Source organism: Erpetoichthys calabaricus, chromosome 1 (genome assembly GCF_900747795.2).
Source record: "Erpetoichthys calabaricus chromosome 1, fErpCal1.3, whole genome shotgun sequence".
Classification (NCBI taxonomy): domain Eukaryota; kingdom Metazoa; phylum Chordata; class Cladistia; order Polypteriformes; family Polypteridae; genus Erpetoichthys; species Erpetoichthys calabaricus.
The window spans coordinates 96,074,238-96,088,015 of record NC_041394.2 but is presented as its reverse complement, the minus strand read 5'-3'; positions in this window follow the sequence as shown (position 1 = coordinate 96,088,015).

Sequence of the window (13,778 nt, the reverse complement as noted above, 5' to 3'; positions counted from 1 at the left end):
GATATCAGAGTAATATATCTGCAGATAATGGGTTAAAATAATTTTATCGACATATGACTGACTAGATTTGACCAATTTAAACCAATATTTGATAGCCCATTCATAAGTATGTTTAGGTGATGCTAAACTACTACCTGAAAATGTGGTGTGGAGGTTTTCCAAAGTGAGAGTGAAATAAAATGTCATTTGTATGATTTGCTCAACTAAGTCTTGCATAAACACTACTGAAGTGTAAAATTTTAGTAACATGAACTGAATTGCACACATGAAGACATGCTAACTTTACCAATATACAAAATTTCCTTAGTGCAAAAGAATAGAACCCTACACCATTGTGCAAAAAATTGAAAACTACAGATGGGTAAGTCTGTTGATCTGTTTCTAGAAAATGGACTTTTTTTTTTTTTTTTGTGTTTAAAACTTGGAATGTACCAAAAGACACCATGAATCTGATTGTACTGAGAAACCTAAACATTTGAAGGTGGTCTTTGCCTACACTGTGCATGCATGCATTGGTGACAAGCTCTTTGAGTGGGGGGGGGGGGGGGGGAGAAGACTGTGTAGTGAAGAATTAACTCCATGAAATTCAGGTTCATGTGGTTTTTTTATGTGCTTTCAAAACTTCTCAATGTAGAAAAAAACATTTTTGGAGCTTCAGTGAATTGCCCCTGTGACATGCTTATGCGCTGATCATAGTTGAAAGTAAGTCTTCAGATTTGTCTTTTTGCTTTAAAACTGCACTGTGCTTTTGTGTGTGTCTCTCACTCTCTCTGTCCTGTAATATTGTGAGCTCGGCTGCATTCTACACCCATCCAGTTTAAGCGTCCTGTTATTAATTTTGCCAAAGAATGCCATACTACTTCTTGATTTAATTAAATTTAAGTAATACACAAGGACCAGAGGCTGCCAACCAAGTTGATTACAATCTGATTTTGTCTGGACTCTGAATTTTTCATTGCAGCTAACACAGCCAGCAATGAGATTTTTGCAAAAGTGATGTCAATTTAGATGCATACAGAGTAAAGCCTGTTACATTAGTCTTTCCTAACAGTTTTCAGTCCTAGCCTTAATTTACAAGATCTTTGCCAATTAGTGGTGGCCAATTAGCAGTTAGTGGTGTGCTTCTATAAAGCCGATCATCTAATGCAGTCTGCGATTGGATAGGATAAAATCAAAACAGGATTGTTTTTATCATTAGTTGGAGGGTTGGGCTGTGTGCACAGGAGAGATGACCACCAAATCAACCAATGAGTGTTCATAAGTTATTCCTTGTTGCTAAACTCTTAACATGTATGTTTTGAACCTCACAAACGGAAAAGAAGCTTGTATCTCTGATGCTTCGTATTTTACATACAATGGATTGAAGTCTTGCAGTGCCTGCAAGTTCCCCATGCTCAAGAAGGCACATGTACAGGCTCAGATATTCACTGGCAAACTTAAGATGGGTCTGTACATGTGCTTTCTTGAGCAGGGGACTTGAGGGCACTGCAAGATTTCAATCCATTACAGTGTATTCTGTTATCAATGGTGTTCTTAACGAACTGCCTTCAGATTATTAACAAGCTCCTCCGGTGTAGTTTTAGGCTGATCCCTCATCATTCTCATGATCATCCTCGCCCCATGAGGCAAGATCTTGCATGGAGCTCCAAACTGAGAGCATTGATGTCCATTTTATATTTCTTCCATTTCCGAATAATCGCACCAACAGTTGTCACTTTCTTACCAAGCTTCTTGCTGATGGTCTTGTAGCCCATTCCAGCCTGGTGCAGGTCTACAATCTTGTCCATGACATCCTTTGCCAGCTTTTTGGTCTTGCCCATGGTAGTGGAGAGGGTGGAATGGAAGAAATTGATTCTGTGGACAGGTGTGTTTTATTCATACGAGTTGAGATCAGGAGTATCTAATTGGTTGGCTGTATGCCCATGTGGCACACAGATTACAATTAATCTATGGGAGCCAGAATTCTGGCTGGGTTGTAGGGGATCAAATACTTAACTCAATGAAATGCAAATCAATTTATAACATTTATGTAATGTGTTTTTTCTGGATTTATGGTTGATATTCTGTCGCTCCATTAAATAGAGACTACCATTAAAATTAGAAACTGTTAATTTCTTTGTAAGTGAGCAAACTTACAAATTCAGCAGGGGATCAAATACTTGCTTAGCCCCCTGGTACCATAACAGAATGGAAAAAAGAAATTGAAGATATTGCTGCTGAACTCACGGCAGCTGTTAACCCTTTATAAAGCGCCGCTCCTTCAACGCACCATGCCATTGGCTGTTAGAAAAAAGGGGCAAGCAACAGTGTACTAGAAGATTAGTGCATGATTGAAATGGTGAAGTAGGCTGAAATTTTCTGTCATGTAATTTGACATGGTGCAGCAGCAAGATTAGTGATTGTGATTGAAAATCTGACATGCCTCACAAAAAAAAGTCTTATTTGGCTTCGGCTTTAGCAGCACAACAACCTTTTATGCTCGCTATGTTAGAAAATGTATTTTTGAAGGTACAAGGGTTGATTAAAAACGTTTTGGCCAGACCTGTGAAGAGAAATTTCATAAATGCTAAAATTCACACAGTGAGGCATGTAATTAATATGGACTTCAACCCCAACATTATAAATTATTCACATTTTCTTACCATCAGTAGCTGGGCCCCTGACTTTCCTTGGTGCTGGAGGAACACCCTACTTCAGTACTTTTTGTTATTTGACTGGTGTCATATTGATGTATCCTAGTTTTGTCCCTATTTATGATGGCTTCTTAAATTCCTGCCATTCCAAGTTCATCTGCTTGAAAACCTTGACATTGTGAGGCTCTTCTGTATTTCAGGAGTCAACCCTCTGGGCACCCAGTGTGCACTGACCTTGCTTATGGTTAATTGTTCACGAACAATGGTTTCAAGCAATCCATACTTACAGCAAGGGTGCCTAAGTTCAGTCAGTGAGGGTCACAAACGCCGCAGAATCCAGTTACTTAATTAGAATCCAGTCTTCAGAGGCAACAAAATATATTTAATGGCTTATTTCTATTTTCATTATGTCGTGTCAGGTCATTCTGACACTATGTAGTTTACTTTATCAGGATATGTTCAAAATGGTTTATGACAAAAAGATTAAATGTTCTGTCATTTCTGTCCAAATATACAACCAGAACATTCTTCGTGATTGATACAACCATTTAAACCAGACCAAGCAAACCAATGGGTCTCAGATTGTTTACGTGAGTTGGTCATTCTATTAGGTACACCACCTTTGCACCATGAGCAGTCTAAGGTGTTGATTATATGACAGTATTCTGCTGCCATCTAGTGCATATAATAACATCATGCTGGAATAAAATCGTGAATCTTTCTATGTATACTGCCATGCAATTTTAACTCATCAATATTCATGAATGGGGTGGAGTCTTCAACCAAAATACACAATGTTGTGTAAATGTCAAGCTGAAAATGAACCATTAGTTGAATCAAGTAGTGATGATAATGTGATTTGCTCATCAGACATTGACACAGATAATGAAACTGATGCATATGGCACTGTATGAACAAACCACTGTGATATTCTTGGTTAATTTGGCTGCACGAGTGTTTGTTGTGGTACAAGTAGGTGCATGGCAGAAAGGCTGAAAAGTTATGGTCAAATGGAAGGAAAATAAGTTGTTAATGCAGTATCTGTTCAATGTCTGCATCAGGGTAAATGTGGAATTCACCATGCCTTACTCTGTAGTAGCCAACAATAACACAAAGTGATTTTGTGGATCAGGCACTGACATTCTACTGTCTCGTGTAATCAACAGAAGAAATATTAAGAACAATACACAAAGAAACACACTTCTGTTGTCCCAATTGCAACACTGTGAGTTGGTGACTGTTTCAAAACATCACATGAAAGACGTGTAGTAAATCTGCATCAGTACAACAATGGATGCCAGATACATCTTTCCTGCTGTATTTCCACATTTTTGGTAATTAGGTGCTTCTTTTACATAAACTGCTCAAAAAATTGAACACTTTAAAAACACATCAGGTCTCAATGGGAAAAAATCCTGCTGGATATCTATACTGATATGGACTGGGTAATGGGTTAGGAACGAAAGGATGCCACATTGTTTGATGAAAATGAAAATTATCAACCTACAGAGGGCCCCCAAAAATCAAAGTGAAAAAATTATGCGGCATTTTGCTGAAGTTTCATTGCAGCAACTCCAAATCGTACTCAGTAGTTTGTATGGCCCCACGTGCTTGTATGCATGCCTGACAATGTTGGGGCATGCTCCTAATGAGACGACGGATGGGTCCTGGAGGATCTCTCAGATCTGGACCAGGGCATCACTGTGCTCCTGAACGGTCTGAGGTGCAACCTGACAGTGTCGGATGGACTGAAACATAATGTTCCAGAGGTGTTCTGTTAGATTTAGGTCAGATGAGTGTGAGGGCCAGTCAATGGTATCAGTTCCTTCATCCTCCAGGAACTGCCTGCATACTCTCACCACATGAGGAATGGCATTCTCATGCACCAGGAGGAACCCGGGACCCACTGCACAAGCATAGGGTCTGACAATGGGCCCAAGGAGTTCATCCCGATATCTAATAGCAGTCAAGGTGCCATTGTCTAGTCTGTAGAGGTCTGTGCGTCCCTCCATGGATATACCTCCCCAGACCATCATTGACCTACCACCAAAAAGGTGACGCTGAACGATGTTACACGCAGCATAATGTTCTCCGTGGCTTCTCCAGACCCTTTTACGTCTGTCACGTGCTCAGAGTGAATCTGCTCTCATCTGTGAAAAGCACAGGGCACCAGTGTTGGACCTGCCAATTCTGGTATTCTATAGTAAATGCCAATTGAGCTCCACGGTGCTCCTCCATGCCCTTGAGACTGTGCTAGGAGACACAGCAAACCTTCTGGTAATGGCATGTATTGATGTGCCATCCTGGAGAAGTTGAACTACCTGTGCAATCTCTGTAGGGTCCAGGTATCGCCTCATGCTACCAGTAGTGACACTGATTGTAGCCAAATGCAAAACTAGTGACAAAACAGTCAGAAAAGATGAGGAGGGAAAAATGTCAGTGGCCTCCCCCTATTAAATCATTCCTGTTTTGGGGGTTGTCTCATTGTTGCCCCTCTAGTGCACCTGTTGTTTATTTCATTAACACCAAAGCAGCTTAAACTGATTAACAACCCCCTCTGCTACTTAACTGACCAGATCAATATCCCAGAATTTTCATTGACTTGGTGCTATACTCTGATTAAAAAGTGTTCCTTTAATTTTTTTGAGCAGTGTATAACATTTTTTCTTGTTTGCATCAGGAATTGGGGTCTGTTCCAAAAATGAAAAATAGTGTGAAATCCAGCTAATGCGAGTAATGATCTGAGAAAGTTGGAGTTAATCCATAAAAAATGGAAAAGCTGGTCCTGGCTAAACTATTTAACATGTTGTACACCTTACTGGGCTGAACGCAACCCAAGGAGACGAGGTCGCTCCTCTGAAACCCCTCTTAAATGGTGATACAATGGGAAACAAATACAGTTTTTTTTTTTTACCTCCTCTTTTTTCTGTCAGCTGCTGGCTTGCTGCTGCTGCCGTGCCACGTGATCTGCATCTCGTGAGGCGTCTTCAAACATTTAAAAGCATGTATAGCAGCTGTCCTTTTGTCTCACTGCCTTGTCTCTTCTCCCCCAGACATCTTCAAACACTATTCGATCTCTTTTTGCTGTTCTGTTATTTCACCGAGTAATATTTTCCGTTTGTTTGCGCTAATGCGATCTTTACTATCATTTTTTTGAGACTTTCGAATTTTCCTACTTCCATTATCTCTAACCTGCTCTACATGTGTATCACGCCTAACATTTTTGAATTCTAAACGAAGTTTTTCTTTGTCATCTTATTGTTGTCTTTTTCCAGCCCTGGGCGTAGTTAAAGTCTAGTGTCATGGGACATGAAAGTGTCTTTTGTCTTTCTGAAAAGGTCATGTCTCGTCTCGTCCCAAGTTTTTTTTTATATAATAGAGAGACTTAAAATGCACATTGCAGTGTTGTGCATATGGTACCTGACAATGACGAATGTGCTGTGTCTTAGCCTTTCTTATATGGTTGTTTTTGACAAATCTAAGAGTTTTTGAATCCTGAGTATAGCAGACTGGGTAGGACCAGCACCCCATTAGATTCAGTGTTAGCAGATACAGTAGGATTTTTATCTCCCTATGTTAGGGCAGGATATGTGGTTTTCAAACAGTAAAGAAAAAAGTATGTATTACTGCAACATGCAAGCTACCTTTCGCAAATTGTGCTCGCCTGTTTAATATTGATTCTGAGTGGAAATGATCCCACACCATTCTTTTGTGAATGTTCCACAGTATCTTAAAATTTTACTTGTTATTTTATAAATAAAAGTGATATAAATGGATTCTGTTTGCCTGAGTAGCACATCTCTCATGGATTGTGCCTAGGGGACTCCTAGAATGTGAACTCAGGTGAGATGCTTACTGGGACAGGATCCAGCTGCTCTAAAGATTATGGATGAATAAGTGTATATAGGTAGATTATTTATGTTAATAATAACATAACTGTGAATATGCACATTTCTCCTGCTATTAGTGGCCACAGGGAATGCCCCCAACACAACAAGTAATGCAGCTAAACACCTGGACAAGTTGATCCTCACCTTGCATTGTCTCCAGTGCACTTGCGTACAGGGTAATCAGCAACTGTTCTGTGTCTGGCTTCTGCTAACTTGTGGCTACCAATTCATGGTCCATTTTCCTGTACATGAATCATCAGAGCTCCTCACCATCAAGATTTAAGATTCTTTATTTGTCATCATGTCCTGCTGCCAGAAATACTGGACCTCCTCAACCCATTTCATGAAAGCTATGGAGCAGACTACATACATCTAGAAAGTTCACTGTCAATTAAATTGGTCCACATGTGCTAACACTGCAGATACTTGGTTCCATGCAATTAATAAGTGCTTCAGTCTGCTGGCTGCTACAATAATAATAATTATGGAATGTTTAAGTAATGTTAAACATTCAGGTTGTCAGCCCGAGATAGTATGCAAAAACAGTATAATATGGTTAATGGCAGTTGGACAGCTGGATTAGTATTGTTTAAAAAATGCTGTTCCCTAGATTTTGCTGTTACAGATGACTGCCTAGTTCACCAAAATGGTAGAGCAGGCAATATGGATACTGTGTCATTAAGGTCACATCCCAGGGAGCCAACCACATATTCCTGGGAGGTTGGCACAACTCAAGAAAGCTGAAGTAAAAGACAGAGAAGAAAAGATTTTTTTTCATCATTTCCGAGACTACTCCAGTCTGAATATTCATCTAAAGCAAGATCTAAAGATCCAAAGAGTTCTCTAAGTCCCTCAGAAAGAAGGTTGTGGATGCCTATGAGTCTGGAAAGGAATTGAAAAAGATAGCCAAACTATTTGAAATCAATCATTCCAGTGTACGGTAAATCATGGCATAGATTTCAAATGACTGCTAATTAGTTCAGGATTGGATGGCCCAGCAAATTCGGCCCAAAATTTGACCGGTTGATACTAAAAGAGTTCTTCATCCATCCATCCATTTTCCAACCCGCTGAATCCGAACACAGGGTCACGGGGGTCTGCTGGAGCCAATCCCAGCCAACACAGGGCACAAGGCAGGAACCAATCCCGGGCAGGGTGCCAACCCACCGCAGGACACACACAAACACACCCACACACCAAGCACACACTAGGAAACCCAAAATTTCATTGCAGGATATGTAGGTAACTCTTGCAAAATTTGTTGTCAAAGAACATGCATATACAATCAGAAATAGATTTGACCTGCATGCAAGTGGTGCCAATAAAAAGATTTTAATGTCCAAAAAACATTAAAGCATGATTATAGTTTGCCATTGAAAATATGAGCAAAGACCAGGCATTCTGGAACAATGTTCTTTGGACAGGTGAATCAAAGATAAGAGTTATTTACTACGGTAACAGCAGGCATGTCTGGTGCACACTGAAGATAGAATTTTAGGAGAAGAACCTCATACCAGCTATAAAGCATGGTGGTGGATGGTTTGGGGCTGCTTTACTACCTTAGGACATTGGCAGCTTGTATTCATCTAGTCAACTATGAAGTCTGAATTATATCAAAGTGTGCCTAAGGAGAATGTGAGGCAATCTGCCCAAAAGTTGAAAATAAACCAGAAATGGACCTTTCAACACAATAATGATCCGAAGCACATTAGCAAATCCACCAAGAAATGGCTCAAAAAAAAGAAATGGAAGGGTATGGACTCCTGAAGACAAAAATGCAGATTTTGCTGATTTAAATCCCATTGAAGTGTTGTGGGGGGATTTAAAGCAATCAGCACATGCAAAAAAACCCACAAACATCTTGCAACTGAAGAAGTTTTGCATTGAGGAGTGATCAAAAATATCACTGAGTTAATGTCATAGACTAATTAGCATTTATGCAAAATGCCTACAATAAGTAACTGTTGCTAAAGGGGTCAGTACCAGCTTCTGAGGCTAAGGGTGTACTTACTTTTCTCCCAGTAGATAATTACATGTATGGTGTACTGAGGAAAAATCGCACATATTTTTGTTGAACAAATGATTAAATAGCCAATTTTTCCTTGTGTTTTCATTTAGATATATCACATTTATCAGTCAGCACTGTTTGGTTGAAGATCTAATATTTGCCTGTTCTAATGAGTTGAAATAGTCAAAAATTTCCAAGGGATGTACTTACTTTTTGACATTACTGTATATATACATAATAATTCTGCTTCCAGTATACAATCCATACCCACTATACAATATAAACATTGAACAAAAAGTGTGACTTATTTAACAAAATACAGGCTATAGCCATATAGCCTTTGTCCACTGACAGACTGAGAAGATCGTTCCTCCCCCAAACTATGAGACTCGTCAATTCCACCCGGGGAGGGGGTAAACATTAACATTAGACAAAGTTATTGTATGTTTTTTACCTGCATTATTATCAATCTTTAATTTAATATTGTTTTTTGTATCAGTAAGGTGCTGCTGGAACATGTGAATTTCCCCTTGGGATTAATGAAGTATCTATCTATCTATCTATCTATCTATCTATCTATCTATCTATCTATCTATCTATCTATCTGAGGCTATTCGTAATATAAGAAAAACGGAAAAAGCCGTTCACTTAATTTTACTTTTAAACCAAAGATTTAAACATATGAGCATAATACAGTAGAATGCACTAATAAATAAAGAAATGTAACAGAAGAGGATGAGTAGGAGGGAGGCATGAGATAGGATTATCATATTTTAATAGTCTCCAATAAACACTTCAGTCTTTGTGGAGTTTCATGAATACCTAGCTGTATTGCCTCATACACATAGCATTGGATGTGTTACATTTGTTTAGGTTGTCTTTGTTAACTTTATTTTACTCTCCAGGGGCCTCATGTATAAACGGTGCGTACGCACAGAAATGTTGCGTACGAACCTTTCCACGCTCAAATCGCGATGTATAAAACCTAAACTTGGCGTAAAGCCACGCACATTTCCACGGTAACTCATACCTTGGCGTACGCAATTTCTCCCCTCGGTTTTGCAGACTGGCGGCACCCAGCGTCAAAGCAGTGCTACTGTTCCTGTGTGACCACCCTTTCTTTCTTAGATCCACATCCACGGCGGCGGCTTTATCAAATACACTGAAATTAACCGCATATCGTTCATAAATTTAATGCATCTGATTGTAATTAACCTGTAACAATATAATGGTCCACAGAATGGTCAAACTACTGTTCCCGTGTGCTCATCCTTTCTTTCTTAGCTCCACATTCCTGATGCGGCTTTATAAATACACTGAAATTAACTGCATATTGTTTATTAGTGTAATGCATCTGATTGTAATTAACCTGTAGCAATATAATGGGCCAGGGAATAGCCATAGTATTCCAAATACCATAACTGCTTTAGCGTTTTTACGTTTACTGCATCTTGTTCTTCTTTTTGCTGTTCCCGTTAAGGGTTGCCACTGCGGATCATCTTTTTCCATATTACTCTCACTGCACCACTCGGAGTATTTATATCACTGTATCTGAGTGTGAATCACAGCAGCAGATGATCGGAAAGAGAATTATCGGTATACAGTTTCAAGTACACACTACCTCAACCACGGCAAAAAGCGTCAAAGCCTTTCCTGTACGGACCTCGCGTTTCAGAAACAGTTTCATCCCAATAACTCTAAACGCACTCAATCAGTCCATCAAGTGATCCTTGTAGAACTGTTTGTACTTATAAGTACAATCACCTCACTGTAAACTTGCACTACAGTTACAATATTGCACAACCTGCGCTACTTTATAAAGCGCGTATGATGACAATATCATTTTTAAGATGAAATGCAGCAAAATATGTTGCTTATAGTATACAGGTAAAACTTTAACTTCATTTAAATAATCTGTATTGTTAATAATTAAACATGTGAGGACACGGTGCCGCAGCGTATAGTTCAAGGATAGCTCCTGCCTTGCGCTGTATTCTTGCTGGTGCTGACGCGACACTGGAAGGATAGACGAATAGAATAATTAAACATGTACTACGAAGATATTTCAATGTTCCTTAAAAGTTTTGAAGAATCGGCGTTCTAAGCTTACATATGGCTTAACGTCTATTACAGAGCTGATTGTGTGGCGATTGGAGAAAGAAAAGTATGGACAAGAATTGGAGGTTAGTACGTTTGAAAGAGACAGTACTTCTGTAATAAATTATTTCATCGAAGGTCGCACATGGCACCGCAAGCCTCTTGCGTGAGATATGAACAATCACTGCGCCACCGTGTTCCCATGTTTAATAACACGCTTTCATTCCTATCATCATGAAAATGATATCACGTATACATCTCAGTATTTTAATTATTCAGAGAGCTGTAATATCTCGAATGTAATGCATTCTGTGTCCTATCGGAGAAAGAGAAAGAACGGAAGCACGTAGTGATTCACACACATAGAGCACATAGAAGATCAAATACAGAACAAAGACTTTAACATGCTACTTGAGAAACTAGTAAAATAAACGATTTTAAGATGAAGTTTATGATGCTCTACTTTAATGGCAAAATAAACTACGTGATTAAAATGAAAATTTCGAGATTAAAGTTGACATTTCGTGCTTTTTTCCCACTGTGTGCCTATGTTTTTTGTTTGTACACTAATAAGCTTTCATATGACACTCAGACGGTGGGCTACGACTCGCCTTTTCACAGCGACTTTGATATGTGATTTCTTTTTTATTTCGGGCACTGTGCGACTTTGTGAATTTGATCTTTCGAGTTTTTCCGACACTCTGTCACTCGATCAACTTTCTTTTGTTGATTATATCACTGTTTAAACCAACAAATAGTACGTTTTTCCTTTGCCTCCACTTGGTATTCGCTGAAATTCTTATATTTCCCCCTGTGCTTTTCCCATTGTCTTTTCACAGAAGGCTATTTATATTGATTCACATATTCAAAAAGGCATAATTCTGGGAGGAGTTGGGGCGGGACAGAAGGCGCGTGCACGTGCGTTACTTTTCACGCAAATCGGGATTTATGTAGTGGAAGAACGTGAAAGTATGCGTGCGCACAGATTCTTGCATCTGGATTTTTCTGTGCGTACGCACAATCCCGCTTTTGTGCTTACGCCATGTTATAGTGTGAGTTCTACGCATGGCGTTATACATGAGGCCCCAGGGGCCTCATGTATAAACGGTGCGTACGCACAGAAATGTTGCGTACGAACCTTTCCACGCTCAAATCGCGATGTATAAAACCTAAACTTGGCGTAAAGCCACGCACATTTCCACGGTAACTCATACCTTGGCGTACGCAATTTCTCCGATCGGTTTTGCAGACTGGCGGCACCCAGCGTCAAAGCAGTGCTACTGTTCCTGTGTGATCACCTTTCTTTCTTAGATCCACATTCCTGACGCTGCTTTATAAATACACTGAAACTAACTGCATATTGTGTATTAGTGTAATGCATCTGATTGTAATTAACCTGCAGCAATATAATGGTCCAGGGAATAGCCATAGTATTCCAAATACCATAACTGCTTTAGCGTTGTAACTCTCACTGCATCTTCTTCTTCTTTCAGCTGCTCCCGTTAAGGGTTGCCACAGCAGATCATCTTTTTCCATATTACTCTCGCTGCACTACTCGGAGTATTTATATCACTGTATCTGAGTGGGGAATCACAGCAGCAGCTGAAATATCGGTATACAGCATGAAGCAGACGCTGCCTGAGCCACGGCAAAACGCTTTATAGAGACTTCCCAGTACGGACTTCGCGGTTTAGAAAAGGTTTCATCCCAAGAACTCTAAACGCACTCAATCAGTCCATCAAGTGCTCCTTATATAACTGTTTACTTATAAGTACAATCACCTCACTGTAAACTTGCACTACAGTTATAATATTGCACAACCTGCGCCACTTTATAAAGTGCGTATTTACATATGATGACGGTATTCATTTTTAAGATGAAATGCAGCAAAATATGTTGATTATATTATACAGATAAAACTTTAACTTCATTTAAATAATCTGTATTGTTAATAATTAAACATGTGAGGACACGGTGCCGCAGCGCTAGCTAGTTCACAGATAGCTCCTGCTTTGCGCTGTATTCTTGCGCTGATGCGACACTGGAAAGATAGACGGATAGAATAATTAAACATGTACTACGAAGATATTTCGATGTTCCTTAAAAGTTTTGAAGAATCGTCGTTCTAAGCTTACAGATGGCTTAACGTCTATTACAGAGCTGATTGTGTGGCGATTGGTCATTTGGAGAAAGAAAAGTAAGGACAGGAATTGGAGGTTAGTACGTTTGAAAGAGACAGTACTTCTGTAATAAATTATTTCACCGAAGGTCGCACATGGCGCAGCAAGCCTCTTGCGTGAGATATGAACAATCACTGCGCCACCGTGTTCCCATGTTTAATAACATGCTTTCATTCCTATCATCATGAAAATGATATCACGTATACATGTCAGTATTTTAATTATTCAGAGAGCTGTAATATCACGAATGAAATGGATTCTGTGTCGGAGAAAGAGAAAGAACGGAAGCACGTAGTGATTCATATACATAGAGCACAAAGAAGATCAAATACAGAACAAAGCATTTAACGTGCTACTTGAGAAACTAGTAAAATAAACGATTTTAAAATGAAGTTTATGATGTTCTACTTTAATGGCAAAATAAACTACGTGAAATTTCGAGATTAAAGTTGACATTTCGTGCTTTTTTCCCACTGTGTGCCTATTTTTTTTTCTGTACCCTGATAAGCTTTCATATGACACTCAGACGGTGGGCTACGACTCGCCTTTTCATGGCGACTTTGATATGTGATTTCTTTTTTATTTCGGGCACTGTGCGACTTTGTGAAGTTGAGCCTTCGAGTTTCTCCGACACTCTGTCACTCGATCAACTTTCTTTTGTTGATTATACCACTGCTTAAACCAACAAATAGTACGTTTTTCCTTTTCCTCCACTTGGTATTCGCTGAAATTCTTATATTTTCCCCGTGCTTTTCCCATTGTCTTTTCACAGAAGGCTATTTATATTGATTTGCATATTGAAAGAGGCGTAATTCTGGGAGGAGTTGGGGCGGGACAGAAGGCGCGTGCACGTGCGTTACTTTTCACGCCGATCGGGATTTATGTAGTGGAAGAACGTGAAAGTATGCGTGCGCACAGATTCCTGCATCTGGATTTTTCTGTGCGTACGCACAATCCCGCTTTTGTGCTT